Source organism: Lygodium microphyllum, chromosome 23 (genome assembly GCF_053477565.2).
Source record: "Lygodium microphyllum isolate KBCC chromosome 23, Lygodium_microphyllum_v1.1.10, whole genome shotgun sequence".
Classification (NCBI taxonomy): Eukaryota; Viridiplantae; Streptophyta; class Polypodiopsida; order Schizaeales; family Lygodiaceae; genus Lygodium; species Lygodium microphyllum.
In genome coordinates this window covers 84,520,996-84,533,367 of record NC_141157.1, presented here as the reverse complement: position 1 = coordinate 84,533,367, position 12,372 = coordinate 84,520,996, and positions in this window count along the sequence as shown.

Below are 12,372 nucleotides of genomic sequence, written 5' to 3'. Positions count from 1 at the left end.
GAGATCTCTCTATGGGGAGGACATTAGGCTAGGAGGCAAAAAGGGTGCCAAGGGGACTCTTGCCATAAATCCCTTGGGTTTATTGAGGACTAGCCTAACCCCCACAAGCCCAAGATTGACTTCTTGAAAGGTTGTGATTCTAGGTAAGGGTGGATTGCTGGATTATGTGCCATGATATTTGGATACAGTGTCAGAGGGGTTTTAGTCAAAAAGTCATATCCACTGGGGATCAGAGGGAGAAGGAAGTAGAGAATAAGAGATAGAAGAGAAGAAAAAAGAATATACAAGAGGTACACAAGATAAAGAAAAAGCACAATGAATCAAAGCACTATGTATTGATAGAACCTATGAAGATAAACAAATCCTTGTCTAAGGCTACTCGGAAGCAATCTCCAAGCATTAGATCTCCTGGGGGTCCTTGGTAGACCAAAAATGTGCACCAAACATTAGCTTTTTCTTTGATGCTCAGACCACAAATTTGATGGTTTTGTTGGTTGTGAAGCGGGGTAAAAACTTCTTCTTCTCCCCATTTAGAGTGTTGTTTGTTGGCTATCATTTGTAATCATGCATTGTGCAATTTTGAAAGCCCTTTTTTTGCATGAGATCTTCCAAAATTGGCTGAAAAGTAACTCACTTTTTTCATGTCACCCTATTCTAGAAGCTTTCTATAAAATTTTAGGATATTTACAATAAATAATATCCAAAATATCAAAAATCGACTAAACTTGTCCAAAAATCCCATATTTTGAAACCATTCATACTATGGGCACTGGCATGAATGACTAAGATGACATTGACTCTTTAGATTCATGATAAAGCTGGATAATGATGCACTCCAAGGTTTTTCATACTGTGTCTGTATAGAGCATGATGTCCACCCCCTCTAAATCTGCACATCCTTCAATATGTGCCACCGATGCACCACTCGAGTCAAACACCCATAGCATCAACTTATCACTCATCATGCATATAAGAAGATATTCCCTTGGATCATAGATCAAAATACTCAGTATCTGCATAACTCTTGAACCACACCTAGTGCCCCCTCTAGGGTCATAAGGCCTTGGGTGTGCATCATATACTAGAGGCTATTGAATCTCCATATACAGGCTATCAATGCATGCATCAACAAATACATAGCAACATGGCTGCTCTTTGAGAGTCCACTGCATGGAAATCTGCTTATACTAACAATTGTGTACCACATCAAACATAAACTAAGCCTCACTTGCATCCAACACATGCTAACCATTACCGAAAATAGTGAAGTAGTCCATAGCTTGAAGCATCTTTGAATTGTCTATCAAGGCCTCTGATAAAGTATCTGAAACAGTTTCCAACTGTTGAGGATTACATCTAGCATCATGAACTTTCTTAAAAATGATCACTGTATCGTGCAAAACATGTGCATCCAACACTTCAACAATCCTAGATCAAGTAAAGCATGAGCTTTGTAAAAATCTTTAGATCCATTATGAAAATCTACAAATGTAATGACTGACTCTTCCACTATAGGATCTTCCAAGGCATCCATGGTTGTCTCAATATCAAACTATAGCTTATATCCTAGCTACTTGCCCTCTTGCTTGCTATCATGTTTCTACTGCCCAACCTCTTCCATAACGTGCTCACGAGGTGGCTGCTTTGTAGCTTTAGGAGGATCCACACTTCTTCTTGTCACTCTCTTAGATATCCTTGCATTATCTTCATCTCCCTTATGTTTGTATTCAACAAGTACATTCATGTTTTTCTCTTTTACTAAATATGCATCCATTGAATATGCATCTACTGGTGATTTCTAACTAGTTATGTCAGAAATGTATTGCCCTACATGAGACATTTCACTATCAATAACTTTCCTCTTTTTAGCTTCATGCAAAGCATGTATCCATATTGTAACATTTGGACCAAGCCTTTGGACCATCACTTGGCCAGGCATTCTATCCAATTGTAGACCAAAAGTAGAAGCATGTATAGTTGCATAATCATTTTGGCTTGGGTAAGTTACTCATGAATATATGTGTGCATCACGTGGGTTTAAAATAAGGTATTTTTAAACTACCAATTTTATACATTTTTTACATATAGAAGGGTGTAATATAAATGGTTTATTTATAGATTGAATAGAAAAGGGTTATGTGTTATTCAGGAAAAATTCACAGATAAGGATATTTACAAATAGGCCTTGAACACATGTGATGTAGAGGATATATATATAGTAACTTCCATGAGCATTTTGGACAATCAAATCTTCCAACTTTTGCATACCTCTCTTTCCAAAATTCAAAGTAAGAGGCAATCTCCTTCCTTGTGCATGGATCTTGCCATCTTTCTAAAAGATGAGTTGTCATGGCTAGGGCTCATGACAAGCATCACAATCAGTCCTTTCATGCTGCAAACTATCACACCACATACATCTTTTCCCCATTGTAGGGGCTGCTCCCCGTCCCCTTTCCTCTTGTTCTTTCTCATCTATTTTTGCAACCTTCAACTGTGATGAGATGGCAAGCTCAACATTTGCGGACATTGATGATAGACCGCCTGGCTAGATGGGTCCGTATGTCTACACTTAGCACGTTGGTGGTCATTATGATACTCGCATGGGCACTGACTTATTACTTATTATATTTAATTTGTTACACCTACCTACAACTAGCAAAGACATAGCGCCAATCGATTAGTGTAGTCGGTTATGCACTGTTTGACTTAGTAGGCCACTTTCCTTTATGTTGTATCTTATCTATACTTTTTGTACATTGTATAATGTGTGGAAGAAGAAGAAGAAACCAGCAAGAAAACGTTTTGTCCTCCATCTCTCTTGTTGTGTTATTGAGTGAGCTTCCTCTTGTGTATACAGTGTGTGTTCGGCACAGCAGCTCAACCAAGTCCCCCTACCACGCGATTCTTGACATGGTATCAGAGCCGCGCCATTGAGAGAGGCTGATTTCAAAGGCTGAAGTGAAGGAGAAGAAGCAAGATTCCAGCATGCAAGCAATGGGTAAGAAGCTCTCCCATTCTTCCACTCTCTCTTGGACAGTGCTTGTGGAGGCACCGAAAGCAAGGTCGAGCAAAAATCTCATATTATTGTGAGATTTGATGTGCGAGCAGAGCACTATATATTCCGCATATAAGCCCTTTAGGGCTTGCCCGCAATTATTTTGGGCGTCTGAGCCATTTCGGGCCCCGTTTTAGAGCCGCAAGGTTGCAGACAACAGTTTTAGGATACATTGTAATTTCGGTAGTATTGACCGAAAGTGGGTGCAGAGGTTACAGATTGCCAATCTGTAATTTTTGAGGTGTTTGCAGGAAGCAAACATAAGGTTTATCTGCAAACAGGTTGTAGATTACATGTATTATTGAGCAATCAGTGAAAAAGGTTGCTTGTTGTAGTACGGTGCACGTGTTGTGAAAGATTGCAGAAGACTAGCTTGTTGTGTTGTATCCTTATTTGTGATAATGATAGAGAATAGTGGAAATCCCATTATTGAGAAGCTCGACAAGAACAACTACCCTTCATGGAAGTTCGATGTGACGAACTTCCTCATTGGAAAGGGCCTTTATGAGTTTATCTCAAGTGAAGAAAAGGAGCCTGACATATGATTTTTTATGTCGAGAAGTGCTTAAAAATAGCCAAAAATTATGAATATCCGAGGAAAAATAGGCTTCGTCGAAGGGGGTGGTGGCAATCAGTACGATTTTAAGCAGCAATGCCCCAAAAATGCTTAAAAGAGCCACTAGACGATGGTCGGAGAATTTTCATAATTTTTTGGTGTGCGAGACAAGGCCGTGGGAGATGCCCAGCAGTGGAGGACTTCTAGATGGATGCCCAGGATTTTTCAAACCAAGAATCGTACACTGGACACGGAAGAGGGAGTGCCCGGTAGGCCAAGCCTAAAATGGCAAGTAAAAATGGACTTTAGAAAGGTCAAAGGGTGTGACCCTTTGGAGCTCCCGTTGGGAGCCCAAAAATTTGAAAAATGTGGGGGGGGAGGATTGCGTTTTTTTCGCTGATCAGGAAAGAGGGTGCCATCATCACGAATTGAGGGAGAGATGGAGGATGGGGGCTGTGAACAATCCCCCCAACTAACCAAATGCTTGATCTACATTCAACCTTCGCTCTCCATTGCTCTAGACCGCTCCTCAATTGGCTGCCTGGTTGTGGAGAACAAAAACCTGTCTTTCTCTCTCCTCCCTCTCTCTCCTGCATAGAGGCAATTCATGTGCAAGAAATCAAGAAGAAGAGGAGCTGAAGAATGCTTGTTCGGCTGTGATCGGATTGCTTTAAGATGAAGAGGAGGTTGAGGAAAGAGGTTCATCATTGAAGAATGGTTGCTTGTCAGTCTATGGGTTGCTCAGAATAATTATTAAAAAACCCGCAACAACACACAAGACATGCGGTATGCTTCAATTTTACAAAGAAATTTGATTGTTTTTGTTGCTTCATGGTCCAAATGTTGTTCATATGCGATGAATTTTTTTTTGAACCTTTTTTACATCATTTTTTAGGTTTGGAATTAAAGAAATGTAGAACCCGTAATGATTTAGAGCTGTTATTAATTCATTAAAACCTGTAAAATGTCATTTTTAATGGAAATTAGTGGTTTTTTTAAATTTTGAGTTGGGAAAAAATGAGTGGAAATGGGATAAAATCAGAGAAAATATTAAGTTTCAATCAAAAGGATAAGCCAATACAAATAATCAGAAAATACCTATTTTCCATGAATAATAAATAGAACAAATAGTAAAAAATAGAGAAAATTGGGGTTTTCGCGCTCAAAAAATATGGAAAAATAAGATTTATGTACGTGAATGTTTGGAAAGGTTAAAGCATGAGGTTAAGCCTCAGTTTGGCCTCACCCTTTGTGTTATAGTACGTGTTTATTGCTTTTTACACACTGCTGTTTACATTATGAACAGAACTCCCACAGCTGCACTTCATGGGATGACTCCTGAAGAATTCTTTACTAGTAAGAAGCTTGATGTATCGCACTTGAAGGTATTTGGCTATGTTGCATACGTACATGTGCCACATGAGCTACGGAAGAAGCTTGACCCAAAGGCAGAAAAATGTGTTTTTACTGGATACTCTTTAGAGCAGAAAGGGCATCGCTCTTATAACCCTATCCCAGGTGAGTTCAGAGTGAGCAGGGATGTTATCTTTGATGAGATGGGACGTTGGTATACACTTGCTGGTGATGTTTTGGATGATGATAATGATCAGGACAGCTATGTGCAGAAAGATAAACAAGAATCACGGAGTCTTAGTGGACTAGAAACATCATCTGGTACTACACCTACAGTGAGCCCTTGGTTTGGGAGACTAAGGAGTAGCCCCACATCTTCAGGTGGATCTATAAGTGTTGCAGGGAAGGAAAAAGGAAAGAACAAAGTGCTGGATGGTAATGATGCATCTACTAATCATTTGGGATTTGATGGAGATTCTAGTGGTTCAGAGAGTTTGGATGATAAGCTTGGCATTCCTTCAGCCAGGAGACTAGGTGTACAGAGAGCTCATAGTAATGTAAAGGCTCCATTGAGTGATACGGTGGTACGCAGATCTAGCAAGGTCAGATACCCTGTTAAAAGATTTGGTTTTGAAGGTTATGCAGCTCACCACTATGCTTATATGGTGAGACTAGTTGAGGATGTTGAGGCCACTTGTTTTGAGGATGTTGTTGGTCATGCTCATTGGGATGCAACAATTGATGAGGAGATGGCTGCATTAGAAGCCAATAAGACTTGGGATTTGATACCCTTACTTAAGGGTAAGAAAGCTATTGGCTATAAGTGGGTTTACAAAGTCAAGCATAATGCAGACGGTTTAGTTAGTAGGTATAAGGCCAGGCTAGTTGCAAAAGGCTATGCTCAAACATACGGCATAGATTATGACGAGACATTCAGCCTAGTTGCTAGGATGAATGTGTGATTGCCTTGGCAGCATAGCCAAAGGTTGGAGTTTGCAGCAAATGGATGTTAAGAATGCGTTCTTACATAGTGAATTGCAAGAAGAAGTGTATATGGAGCAGCTAGCAGGTTATGAGGATTTAGAGCATCCCACATATGTGTGTAGGTTAAAGAAGGCACTCTATGGGCTGAAGCAAGCACCTAGAGCATGGTCTGACAAGATTGGAGAGTATCTTGTCAATATTGGAGAGTATCTTGTCAATATTGGTCTGACAAGATTGGAGAGTATCTTGTCAATATTGGATTTTGTATTTATGATGCTGATCACTCACTTTATGTGAGAAATGAAGATGCAAGGTTGGTCATCATAGTCATCTATGTGGATGACTTGATTATTACATGTGACAGTGACAATGGGATTGCTGAAGTTGAGGACTTCTTGAAGAAGAAGTTTGAGATGAGCTGAGATACTTTCTTGGTATTGAGGTGATCAGATGTGATGATGGTATATGGCTATCCCAAAGGCAGTATGACTTGGATATGTTATCCAAGTATGGTTTTGATAGCATCTAAGCCTCTTTCAGTACCATTGGAGCAAAATGTGAAGCTGAGTGTTGATGTTGGAGATGAGATAGAAGACCCTACTATGTTCAGGAGGATAGTAGGGAGTTTGATTTATATGACTATCACAAGGCCAGACTTGAGCTATGATGTTGATCTTGTTAGTCAATTTATGCAGATGCCTCGAAAGCCTCATTTGGATGCAGTTAGACGTATATTGAGGTATGTGAAGTCCACTTTACATTATGGACTTTTTTATGAGGCAGGTAAGGATGTACATGTCTTTGGATACACAGATGCAGATTGGGCTGGTAGCATGCCAGACAGAAGATCTACAAGTGGATTCATGTTTTCCCTTGGTAGTGCAGCAGTTACATGGAGCAGCAAAAAGCAACCTACAGTTGCTTTATCGAGTACAAAGGCTGAGTACAGAGGTGCTGCTATGGCAACATGTGAGGTGGTATGGTTGCAAAAGTTATTAGGTGATTTGGATGTGCAGGGAGATGGTCCAGTTGTCATTCATTGTGACAACATGAGCAGCATACAGTTAGCTAGGAATCCAGCGTTCCATGCTAGGATAAAACACATTGAGGTGCACTACCACTTTGTGAGAGAGAAGATACTTGTAGGAGAGATTGACTTGGTATATGTCAGCACACATGATCAGATAGATGAAATTTTCACAAAGGTATTGGGTGTAGAGAAGCTTCGAAAGTTTTGCAGCTTACTTGGAGTTGCAGAGATAGAGTTGAGCTTGAGGGGGAGTGTTGAGATGGTAAGCTCAAAACGTGCAGACATTGATGATAGACCGCATGGCTAGATAGGTCCACATGTCTACACTTAGCATGTTGGTGGTCATTATGATACTCACATGGCCACTGACTTATTACTTATTATATTTAGTTTGTTACACCTACCTACAGCTGGCAAAGACATAGCGCCAGTCGATTAGTGTAGTCGGTTATGCACTGTTTGACTTAGTAGGCCACTTTCCTTTATGTTGTATCTTATCTATACTTTGTGTACATTGTATAGTGTGTGGAAAAAGAAGAAGAAACCAACAAGAAAACTTTTTGGCCTCCATCTCTATTCTTGTGTTCTTGAGTGAGCTTCCTCTTGTGTATACAATGCGTGTTCGGCGCAGCAGCTGAAGCAAGTCCCCCCACCACGCGATTCTTGACAAACAGAAGATCATGCATGCCTTTGACAAATTCATCTAATACATCTTCCCTAATAGTGGAAACAACAAGTGCAGCCATAGAGTTAGCCACAAAAGTGGGTGGCTTACGGGATACATCAACTACTTTTCTCGTAACAATGAGCAAGCTAGATACATGCAATCTTTCTCATCTTCTGTACTTTTTCACCAGTGCAATAACAACTTCCTTCACATGCCTTCACTCTGTTTTAAGCCCTGTCTCTATAGTCTAATCCTTTAACAAATCATCAAGCTTCTCTTGAAGCTCAAGGTCTACTCCTTGTAGAAACAATTCAAAATTTTGACTTGCAAGAGCTTGTTGTTCTGCAAGATCTAATTTCTCAAATCAACTTTCAAATTCTCTTAATAACTTTGTAGCCACAAGACCCTTATTGGGTTTTAAAATCCACTCCTGAAAAGTCTAGTGGGTAATGAAACTCATGTCTTCAATATAAAATACTTCCCTGAGTGTCTTTTTGAAAGCTACCGAGTCAACATCCTACATGTATAATTCAGTAACTCAAGCTTTCAATTCATGTTGTCGTGCTGCTACGCATCTAAGGTGTGAAATCCACCCAAAAGTTGTGTGTGGGATTTGATACTTTGTACACACTTAGTCGTTATGTTTGCATCTTTATTCTGCGTGGTAATATAGTAAAAAGGGGCTAGAAAAGGATACTGTTGTTGGCAGTGCATTGGTTGGTATGTATGACATGTGTGGTTTATTTGCGGAAGCACAAAAAGTGTTTGACAAGCATCGACTTTGTAGCAGAATCTCGTGGAATGCTGCATTATCTTGGCTTGAAGGTGACAAGGGGTTTTGTTTGCTTGTATTGTGATGATCAAGGAAAAGAATTCCAAATTTTGGAGGCAATTTGAAAGCATATGATATGAAAGAGCCATTGTAAGCTATGATATGAAGATGAGGGCTTGTATGCTTTTCTAAGAGCCGCTTTTCTAGAGCCAATGATGGGATGACTATTTTCAAATGGGCTTTTTGGGGGGAAGAGGCTTAATTGAGAAGAAGGGAGGGAGAAAGCTACGAATTTCAAGCAGAGAAGAGAATAGAGAGAAAACTGTGGGAAAAAGAGAAAAGTGTGGACGGAACAGGGGAGCTACAGAAGGAAAAGGAGGGAATCTCGGCAAAACTGGAAAGAGGAAATTAGAGAGCTCTACGTCAACTTCGGGTCCTTGGTATGCCATCGCTTTTTCTGTAAGTCACTTTTTGGAATGCCTCTCCGAGCTTGTCGATGTGTCGGCCTCTCGAAACCTTCCTGACATTACTCTCTGTATAGCTGATCATTATGTCAAAGACGGAGAGGTGGAGAGATTGAATGTCCAGTGTGAGTTTGGGGGCTTCAAGGCTGACGACACAGGAGACCTGAGCTGACTGAAGATCGATTGACTGATGGATCGCATCATCCTTCGCAACGCCTTCACCTCATGGACAAAGCCATGCCGTTCTGACACCTTCTGGAAACTGAAAACCAGGACGAAAGCTGAAGAAGGAGGTCTAAGCTCCAAAAAGCCTACACAGGGTGTCAAGTCGAAGGGAAGCAGAAGAAAAAGTTGATCATAAGGAAGACGATCAATGGAGGGATCTCTGCGACTGAGAGGAAACAGAACGAAAGTGAAGACGATGAGCAGAAGGACATTCAATGTTGTCAAAGAGAAATAATAATTGAAGAGACGGATGGAGGAGGACCCTAAGGATTCTTCAGAGTATAATACTCTAACACATACAGCTTAGACCCCTCTCTCTCTCTCTGTTTCTCACATCAATCAATCAATTAATCCTGATCGAGTGGGGAATGCAATGATCTGGGGAGAGATGGCGGAGAAGAAAACCGACAGCTAAAGAAGACGAAGTCACGGGAGGTGACAAAGCCATCAACGAGAACGAAGAAGGAAATAACGATTGAGGAATGCTGCGACATGAAGATGATAAGCCAGGAGGAAGAAGGGAAGAAGTGTTGCCTAGCCTAAGAGGCGTGATTCTGTGTGAAGACAACTATGAGACATATCCATCGAGAAGACATCGAGTGACCGAGGCTTTTATAGTGAAGACTAATTTTCTCTTATTCATCACAATTCACGCACTCTTATCTTTTGTAGAGTTCTTCTTCTCTACCATGCTTCTATGATTGTAAAAGACCAACTGTGATGACGAAGGCTCCTTCACCTTGAGCAAAAGAGGCGTCATCTTCTTCACTGTGGCTTCGTTGCTGCTCACGGTAGCACTCTGGAGGATAGACGTACACTATGCATTCGATCGGAAGATCCTTACCGAGAAGCTGTTCAATCTTAGAGGCAAAGGAGGCATCAGATGGGCTTCGGACTCCACGAAGTGATGCTGCTCTTGAGAAATTTTATCAAAACTGGATCTTTATTGACCAGAAAGTCCTCCATTTCTGAGGTGAATGTCTGCAACAGAGAGGAGAAGCAATAGAATGAAGCACTTTTGACACCCTGCATCTATACGTGAAAGGGAAAGAGGGGCAGCATTCTGGACCTGGAGTCTGTGACTGAACAGGGGCTCTGTGCCAACAATTAACAGTGGAAGTCATGCTCAACTCTTCCACTTGAAATTCTTACTTGAATCATGTTAAGAGCAAGGAGAGTTCTGCTTGATACTCAGACATTATGACCTGCATAAATCTTCACATCTTGCTTGTAAGAGTGTATTTCATATAGCACTGAAGTTCCCTTCGTCACAAGGAAGATTTTCTATAGGGTTCAGAACTTTTCAAAGGTATGAAAGGACAACAAAGTCAGGCACTGATGAATCAGATGTTACTCAAGAAAGAAAGATGATGCATGAATGATTTGAATGTATCTGTTATGTTGCCAAATTGAGAAGTTTGTTATTCAGTAAAGAGATCCTTGATTTTGGTCCAATGTTATTGGATTTTGTATGAATCCTTTACAGTACTGGACATTATTTTGATCTGCACCAAAACTGTTCCCTAAACCTCTTGTATACACCTCTGAGGATCCTCCGTACTTGTCCTTTATTGCTGCTGTAGCTAATCTGAAGGCCGAGACATACAAAATTGTTGTCTTAAATTGGATTCAGGATTCTCAAAGGCTGTGGATGTGAACATAGACAATAATTACCTGTCTGAATCAAAAGAACATGCTGTTATAACAGAGTCCAGCTTCTCTGATGTAAAAGAGGGAGATGCTAAGCTAGAAAGCTGTTTGTCTCATCAGTCTTCTGAAGAGTTGTTGGAATGTAAATATGAACGTTGTGGAGGCCGCCACTATAAGCTGATTTGGCTTTCTATTCATCTTCAGTTATTGGTAGAAATAAAAACAGAGACTTGACATCATTTTCTCATCTTGCTTATTTTCTTGATTGATCTTCTATCTTGGAATTTCTCAAGAACCTCTGTGGTTGCGACTTTGCTTTCGAAAACCCTTCCACAACGTATAACGACCTGTACAAAATATTGCCTCCATTAAAGTTGAGCCACCCCAAAGAACTCAATCTTTTGAGCATAGGTATGCATCTCATTCTTGCCATTAAATAAATTTTTCTCACGCTCTATTACCAAGAGAGAATTTATCACAACAGTCTCTATTTGAGCAGATACATGCATCACCTAGTGTTGTTGTTATATCTACATAAGCATGTTCATATTCTACACTAATTGCTACAAAATATCACTAGAAGTTGTACTTGAAGGTTATCCCATCCTCTCTTTCCTTCTGATGACCTTTCACATCAAGTTCACCAATGTCAGAGGGGTTTTAGTCAAAAGGTCATATCCACCAAGGATCAGAGAGAAAATGAAGTAGAGAATAGGAGATAGAAGAGAAGAAAAAAAGAATAGACAAGAGGTACAAAAGATAAAGACAAAGCACAATGAATTAAAGCATTATGTATTAATATACATGCGAAGATAAACAAAATCCTATCTCCAAGCATTAAATCTCCTGGAGCTCCCTGGTAGACCAAAAATGCACACCAAACATTAGCTTCTTCTCTAGTGCTCACGCCACAAATCTAATGGGTTTGTTGGATTTGAAAGGGTGGTTTTGACACCTACTAGAATTCTCCAGATCATTCCTTTTTCTTCTCCCCATTGAGAGTGTTGTTTGCTGCTTGTCAATTACGATCGCGTGCCGCACAATTTTCGAAGCCCTTCTTTTTTTTGCATGACATCTTCCAAAACTCACTGAAAAGCAACTCCATTTTTTCATGTCACCCTATTCTACAAGTTTTCTACAGTTTTAAAAGATATTTACAATAAATAATATCCAAATTATCAAAAATAGACTAAACTTGTCCAAAAACCCCATATTTTTGAACCATTCATACTATGGACACTAGCACAAATGACTAAGATGACATTGACTCTCTAGATTCATGAGAAAGCTCGATGATGATGCACTTGAAGGATTTTCACACTGTGTCCACATAGCAACACGACAACAGGTGTTGTATTAAGGGATAGAATGCCACAGTCGCATTGCATATTGGAGAAAGTGCAAGTTAAATACATTGTTTTACAACTACCTTCAAAGGATTGGTTGACATTGTTTTTGTATCTTTGTCAAATAAAATACATGAAGAAACAAGTGTTTAATGTTTAATTAGGAAAATATTTCTACTCATGTTAGATCTAAATATATTAGGATAATTAAATAGCTAAAATACAACCCCAAGTAAAGTGAGAGGGTGAGATCCTCGATGGATTTGTCAT